This window comes from Miscanthus floridulus, chromosome 4 (assembly GCF_019320115.1).
Source record: "Miscanthus floridulus cultivar M001 chromosome 4, ASM1932011v1, whole genome shotgun sequence".
NCBI classification, from domain to species: Eukaryota; Viridiplantae; Streptophyta; class Magnoliopsida; order Poales; family Poaceae; genus Miscanthus; species Miscanthus floridulus.
In genome coordinates, this window is record NC_089583.1 from 93,754,841 (window position 1) to 93,763,219 (window position 8,379).

The 8,379-nt window shown below is 44.2% G+C and overlaps 1 pseudogene; it reads right to left on the reverse strand.

Annotated features, from left to right (window-relative positions):
• Positions 1–4,055: 4,055 nt before the first annotated feature.
• On the reverse strand, positions 4,056–7,665 carry LOC136552160 (uncharacterized; annotated as a pseudogene).
• Between the last annotated feature and the right edge of the window lie 714 nt (positions 7,666–8,379).

Below are 8,379 nucleotides of genomic sequence, written 5' to 3' on the forward strand. Positions count from 1 at the left end.
AACTGGTGAAGAGCAAGTAAAGTCAAGATCGATGAACCAATATGATCACAGTGATGATATGAAGTGGATCATATCATTGTTGATCGTGTTGGTGCATGTGTTGCATCGACATTGGAGGAGATGGAATGGAATGCGCAAGGTAAAGGTATAACCTAGGGTATTTCATTTCACCGGTCATAGGTGTGTAGAGAAGTTTATGACCTGGGTTTAGGATAGATGGCCGTACTATCAAGAGGGGCAAACTTGTTTGCATATCGGTCATCTAGTGCCACTCGAGTGATCTAACTTTGCATCATCGCTAGGATCAAGTGGCGTGGCAAGTTGAGTGGCTAACATCCTTTGGGAAATGATTGTGAAAAGCTAACACACATACACATGGTGGTGTACACTTGGTGGTGTTGGCACATCTACAAAGGAAGTGGTGTTTGCAGGGTTGAGATGGGTTTGGGGTGGATTCAGCGCTTTCGGGAAAATGGAATGCCTATTTTCTATTGCGCCGGATGCAAATTCTTGTGGTTGGCACATTGGAGCAAGGGTGAAGAAGTTAGAAGTGAAAACGAGTTGATCGCGAAGACGCTTGGCGTCGGTCAACTGATCGGACGCTGGGTCTAAAGCACCTGGACGCTGGCAGGGTGCGTCCGGTCAGGCTGATGTACGATGACGCAGAAGCTGGAGTGTGACCTGGACGCTGGGCTGCGTCCAATCACGTGCGACCTGGACGCGTCCGGTCGAAGAAATACTACCTCGGGGAGCTTACTAGGAAACGACCGGACGCTGAGGATTCTGCGTCCGGTCAGTTGAAGCTATTGCATCTGATCAGGTCAAGTGACCATTAGAATCGAGACACGTTGCCGTCTGCAGGCGACCGGACGCTGAGGTCCAGTGTCCGGTCAACATGACCAGAGCGTCCGGTCGGCCTGATTTTTGCTCAGTGAAGGGGTAATAGGCTAGTTTAGCCCTTGGGGCTATAAATAGAAGTAGCCTTCAGGCCATGGCTGGTGCTGAGCACCGTGGGGGACTTTGTGTCCATGCTTGAGAGTGCTTAGGAAGCTCTCCATCTCACACATACTTGATAGTGATCATTCGATTGTGTGAGTGAGCGATTCTAGTGCGATTACATTGTGAGGTTGTATCAAGTGGCACTAGGTGATCGAGTTGTAAGCCGGTGGTGCTTGTTACTCTTAGGAGGTTGCCACCTCCTAGATGGCTTGGTGGTGGTCTCCGTCGAAGCACGCAAGAAGCTTGTGCGGCGCTCCGAAGAAGTGCTTGTGAGGGGCAATGTGCTCGCCCCTGTGAGAGCTGCGAAGAGCAACTCTAGTAAAGCATATCATTGAGCTACCCTCACTTCAAGGGTAGGTTCTTGCGGCGCCCGACGTAGCAGGCTTAGTGGGTGATGCTAATTAGCCGCCGAACCATCAAGTGAGCAGGTCGACACAACGGAGACTAGCGTGTTGGCAAACACGTGAACCTCGGGAGAAAAATCATCGCGCCACCTTGTTCTTCCTGTTGGTTTGCATCCCCATTACACAAGCTTGCAATTACTTTTATACATATTAAGCTTGTGTAGTTGCTCTTGTAATTAGATAGCTTGTGTAGCTTGCTAATTACCTTCTTGCTTATGTAGCATAGAAGTAGCTCCCTTGCGTGGCTAATTTGGTTTTAGTAACCTTGTTAGTCACATTGCTTAGTTTGTGTAGCTAAGTATTTGCGCTCTCTAATTAGGCATTGGTTGCCTTGTTATTGAGCATTGCTAGTGAGCTTAGTTAGCTTTGTGCTTTTGCTTACTAGCATGTGTAGGAACTCCCTTGTTGCTTAAAGTACTAGTGGTATAGGTTTGTATAACCTTGCTCCTAGAATTGTTTAGGAGAGCTCTAACTAGCCCGGCACCTTTGTTGCATAATTGTTATCTTTGCAAGGTGCTAGTGAACATATATAGTGGGGTATAGTCTTGGCTAGACCGATAGTTTTAATTCTGCATTTATATCGGTTAGCCGACGCGATTAAGTTTTAGAAAAGACTATTCACCCCCCCCTCTAGTCCGCCATCTCGACCCTTCATGTGGGCGCGAAGCGGCCTCGGATGTCGGACCTGCTCACGAAGAAGAAGGGCTCGTGGACCTACGGAGAAGAAGGGCCCGTCGGTGTCCGACCCTGCTCGCGGTGGCTGAGCAAGACGTGGCGCGAAGTGGCGCCAGATGTCACACGCCGCCTCACCCTCGCTGAGCAGAAGTGTGAGCTCACTGAGTCCCAGCGCAAGCGGCACGAGCATGAAGCGAAGCGGTGCCAGTGGACACGGGGCGCACACGATCCTCCCACAGTCCCACCCTCCCTCACCGTAAGCTAGATCCACGGCTCAAGATCCTATCCAGAACCGTACCACCATAACCCTAAGGACGAAGATCCGAGAAGTACCTGGGACCTCCATTGATGTTCTAGCCGTCGTCTTCCCTGGAGGCATCTTCCTTCTCGTCGGAGCGGCAACAGGAAGGAGGGAGTGGCGGCCGCCGGTCGAGAGTGAGCTGAAATTTGGGAAAGGGGAGTGATTCTATGGTTACCTTTGTATATATATATATATATGTGTGTGTGTGTGTGTGTGTGTGTGTGTGTGTGTGTGTGTGTGTGTGTGTGTGTGTGTGTGTGTGGTGTACTGGTTGGCTTTGTGCAAAAATGCCCTCACCTGGTCTGAGGCGGCGGCATAGCTGGTAGGGGCAGGAATGACTTTATCCATAAAAACAGTGGCACGCTGGGCTGGTTTGGCTCGCACGAGTTAGCGGGAAGCCCTTTAAAATTTCATTTCTACTATTTGTTGGACATATATAATTTATTAGAGATAATATTCATACATTTGCGAGTGCTTAAAATTTTGTAAGATGGAAATAAAGTGGTCTGAAATTGAAGACAAATTTGGTACTTGTTGAGACGCGGAATAAATTTCTATAATAACTATTTAATCATGAATAATGAATGCCATAATTTTTGTTTTCACATTGCATTATATTACTTTTTAGACATTAGTGGGTGCTTAATAGGCATAATATATTGGGACAGTGACAAAACTTGGTGCTTAATCCCTATGTATAATATAGTGTGTTGTTATATACTCCATGGTAGTAGAGGTGATAATGGGCTATAGCCCCCTCTTATCCCCTGAGTTGTCCTAATACATTGTACCCTTTGGTCATGCACGCTACGCCTCTATGGTCATGTACCCTTGTTTCAGTGTCTTACTACGTGTCTTTGTGACATTAGCGTGCTTGCCTAATACATGTTAAGATTATGTATGCATGTCTCCACACACATTTCACCGATAGTAGAACATCAGATAAGTTTAGTACGGACACGTACCAATGTTTATTAGTAAACTTATTATCCAATGTTCCTATACTATCGGTGAAATATCGTATGGGTGTAGTGTGGATGATGACTTCATAGACTTCAACTCATAGTATATAGATGTTTGTACTCTACATAGGTGAATGCCACATACACATTCATGTTTATTGTACTATATATACCACGGGTCCCTTGTTGAATAATCGCTAATGGCCCAACTCATCACCATGGATCGCTTGTTGAATAATCGCTAATGGCCCAACTCATCACCATGGGTCGCTTGTTCCATCGTGTTGTTGCCTTATATGCAAAGAGTTCTTTAGATGAATCCAAAACGTTATAAGGGGTCAAAGAACAAGGTGGATCCATATGTGACTACTAACTTGTTTGAGTTTGAATCTTGCTCGTTCACATGCACCACATGATAGTATTCATGATATTATTCATACATTTGGATTTTAGAATAATATACATTAATCCTAGATAGATTTTGATTAAAGCTTTTGAAATATCAAATGTTTTTATAAATTTTCTAGATAGGATTTCACAAATACTGAGTTAACTGTTACAAGCTTGTAGCATGGTTTTACTTCAGACTATAATTGCAGCATTTGTACTATAGAGATTGCTAGCTTTGCAGATTGGAACAATTGCACAACTGAGATTGCACACATGTAGGAAACCAACAATAGTAGATCAACAGCTGAGATTCACAGATCTCAATTACTCGACATCACTATACTCACCATCATCATCAGGGATCATAATTGTACCTTCATTTTCACTATCATACTGCCCTAAGGTATCATCAACATCATTGTACATTTCATGGTCGTCTTCAACTTCCAATTCCCAGTTGCCTACGAATCTGATCAACTAGGGATGCCTCTACACTGATACCGTCTTCTTCGTTGACTGGCTGTTCATCGACCGAAGATCCTTCATGAGCTTCAACTTGAGATATTTCCTGCTCATCATCTTGGTATGTCAGATCAATCCCTCCCTCTTGCTTGTCATCATTTTCCACTTCATTCACATTCCACAAGTGCCGATGCAAAAATTTTTGAACAACTTTCCAGGGTTCACCATGCTTGTTATCATCCAAGTAGAAAACCTTTGTTGCCTGTGTGTCAAGGATGAGAGCATCATCCTTGTACCAACAACTGTCATGGCTAATGCTTTTGAAATATCCATCATTCTTCATCCTAGACTTCTTGCTACAGGTATCAAACCAATCACACTTGAATAACACCACTGTCCTTTGACTGTTGGTGTCAGAGTTATACTACAACTCTATTACTTCTTTTAGCTGACCATAAAAGTCTATATCTTCTCCATTATGTGACCCCTCAACCATGACTCCACTATTCTGTGTTCTTCTACTGCTCTCACGGTCCACGGTGTGATATCGGACACCATCAACAATACATCCTGAAAATATATGAAGTCTAAGATCTGGTAGACTTGCCAATGCATATGGTTCTTCATTGATTTGTTCTCCATTCACAAACCTTCGGGTAGCAAGCTGCAGTAAAAAATATATATTAGCAAGGTTTCCTAAACTGAAAAATACTTAAATAATGACATATTATCTCACAGCCAAAACTGAAAATAATTACTCACATGTTTCCTAAACCATCCTAGAAATTCCTTAGCAAGGTTCCCCCCAACATCACGATTGCCAGCAGTCTCTAACTCATTCTTGTAAATCCTGCAAATAGGTGCACAATTCTGATGTGAGAGCTAAAATTTTATATGATAGACAAATAAAAACATTATGTTGCTTGCATTGAAGGACATACTCTATAAATGGCTCGACCTTCGTAGTATTGTTGAGGACATACCAAACCATCCTATCATAATCCTTCTCATCATATGTAAGCCTCGGTGCCCCCAACAGATTTGCTCCATGCTGGAAAATAGATAAACCACATGTACTCATAGGAACACGCTCTCTGTTCCTGCCCTCACAATTGTGCCTAGTGTCAACATCATCAAAATACCTTGAGCAAGCATTCAAGCACTCATTTGCGACATATGCCTCTGCAATGGAGCCCTTAGGCCTTGCCATGTTCCTCACAAAACGTTTCAAGGTCAACAACCTACGTTCTATAGGGTACATCCATCCGTATTGAACTGGACCTCTTAGGATAGCATCATCGATTAAATGAATGGACCAGTGCACCATCACATCAAAAAAGGCAGGCGGGAAAATTTTCTCAAGCTTGCACAATATTATTGGGATTTCACCTCTCATCCTGTTCAAGACATCTAACTTTAATTTCTTAGCACACATTTGCTGGAAAAAGTTACCTAATTCAGCAATTGCTTCATATATTTCCTTATGCATGATTCCTCGAAGACCGGCTGGTAATATCCTTTGTAGAAGGATATGACAATCGTGAGTTTTCAATGCTTGTAATTTGCATTCATCAACACTAACACACCTTGCTAAGTTGGAGGCATATCCATCTAGGAATTTGACATTCTTTATGAAAGCACAGAAAGCACTTATCTGGGCTTTAGTCATCATATATGGAGCGTGTGGAACAGAGTATGAATTATCATCATCCTTCAATTGTAAATTTTTCCTTATGCCCATATCTTCTAAATCGAGCCTCGCAGTAATAGTCCTTTGACTTGCCTGCGATGTCAAGAAATGTACCGAGAAGGGCCTCACATATATTTTTCTCGATGTGCATAACATCAAGATTGTGACGTAGCTTGAAAGTAGACCAATATGGTAAATCCCACAGAGTCGACCTGCGCTTCCAGCATTGACCTTCTTCTACCCTCTTTCTCTTTTTGTTATTAGGATGGTCCCTAGGTTTTACATGTTCCACCCTTGCCAATTGCTGCATCAACTCATCCTGAGTAAATTCTTCAGGCTGTGCACGTTCTTCAGTCTGACCATCAAAATCTTTCTTTCTCCTCCAAATATGGTCCGCTGGAAGAAAACGGCGATGGCCAATGTAGCAAATCTTGTTCCTAAGTCTTTTGGAGCAAGGATTTTTATCACAGCGAACACAAGCATAGTAACCTCTACTTATTCTACCTGAAAGTGTGCTCAATGCCGGATAATCATGAATGCACCTAGATGACTATAGCGTGAAGATCAAATTCTTTTCCGGTCAATGCATCCAAAGTAGGGACACCACTCTAGAGATTTAACAATTCTTCGACCAGTGGCTGCAGGAAGAGATCCATATCCTTTCCTGGGCATGCCGGACCAGGAATAAGTAGGCACATCATGAAGTTGGATTGCTCCATACATTGCCATGGAGGAAAGTTGTAAGGGATAAGAAATACTGGCCACATGCTATATGAGGAGCTCATCTTCTCGAATGGATTAAACCCATCGGTAGCGAGGCCAAGTTGGACATTCCGTGCATCATTTGCAAACCATTCATACTTCCTATCAAAATCCTTCCATGCCTCACCATCAACAGGATGGCTAAGCTCATTGTCCACTGCTTTCCTCTTCAACTTGTGCCATTGTGCCTGAGCTAAAAGTTCTTTGGATCCAAACATCCTCTTCAACCTTGGAATCAAAGGAAAATGCCTTAGAACCTTTTCTAGAATCTGCCTTCGGCCATCTCCATCCTTCCATCTTGAAGCACCACATATTGGGCATGCATCCTTTTTAGCCAACTCCTTTCAGGAAAAGAACACAGTTATTCGGACACACATGTATTGACTAATATCCAAGTCCTAATGCACGAATAACATTCTTCGCTTCAGCATAGGATGCAGGGATAGAACAATCTGGAAATGCCGAACTTAACAAGTCTAAAAAAGCACTGAATCCAACATTGTTGATTCTGTAAAATGACTTGATGTGGAGCAACTTCACCACAAAAGAAAACCTAGTATAGGGACCACCAGGGTGTAGCACCTGTTTCATCTCTTCTAATATGGTGGCAAACTTTGACTTCGTTCTTGGTCCATGATTTTGATCCGGGTACAGATCCTGTACCATACGGTATATTTGATCATCTTCTGGGTCATCTTGAGGCTCATCTTCTGGGACATCTTCATTCAAATGCTCAACATTGCAGCCAATATCTTCATTCAAATGCTCAACATTTTTAGTTATCATGCACAATGGTTCTCCATGATGTATCCACCTAGTGTATGTGCTAGACATCCCATAAATAAGTAAGTGATCCTCCACATCTCCTTTATGTCGATTTAACCGATTCAAACACTTACGACATGGGCATAATATCTCCTGATTGCCACTCAAATTTTCTGAAACAAAGTCCATGAACTCAGTGACCCCATCCAGATGCTCCTTGCTAAACAACCTACAATTAATCCAAGTTCTGCCCATTTGCGACACGTTGAAATAAGACAAGCAAGGAATCAACAAGTGATCATTGCCCAGACTGCTATTTGCCTATTTCTATCACTTCAAATCTCTGGTTTCAGTTATAACCTATGGTTTCAATTCAAAATATAAAACCAAAACATAAGTTCATCTCATATGTACCTTTCCTTCCTAATCAAAGGGGATGGGGCAGTCTCTAGTCGACCTCACCCGCGGGTGGCAGTGATCCCAGGCTGGAGCTCCTGGGGGTGTTCCTAGCGTTTCAACCCGTGAAGCCCGGTGGCCTGGAGCTGCAGCCAGGCGTCGAGCTCCTGGAGGCGGGGTTGGGCTAATGCCGTCGGCGTCGGGGTCCTGCCTCCGGCGGGAGACTCCTATCGGCGGTGTCGGGCTACTGTCGGTGGGGTCGGGCTAATGCCGACGGCGTCGGGCTACTGGGGGCTAATGCCAACGGCAATGGACCCTGACGGAGGCGGTGGCCTCCAGCAGGCGGCGTTGGGCAAAGGGCGACGGCGTCGAGCTCCTACTACGGAAGGACGATAGAGGAAAACTGTGCCATAGCCAGATGCACGTCGGGCTCCTGCTAAGGAATAGTGTCTCCCAGGGATGGAAAATGTACAAAGAAAAAAGAATCAGAGCATATGCAACAACAGGCGAGTATCTCAGTGGTTCTTCCATTGCCTGGGAAGCCAGACGGCGCGGGTTCGATCCTTCCTCACT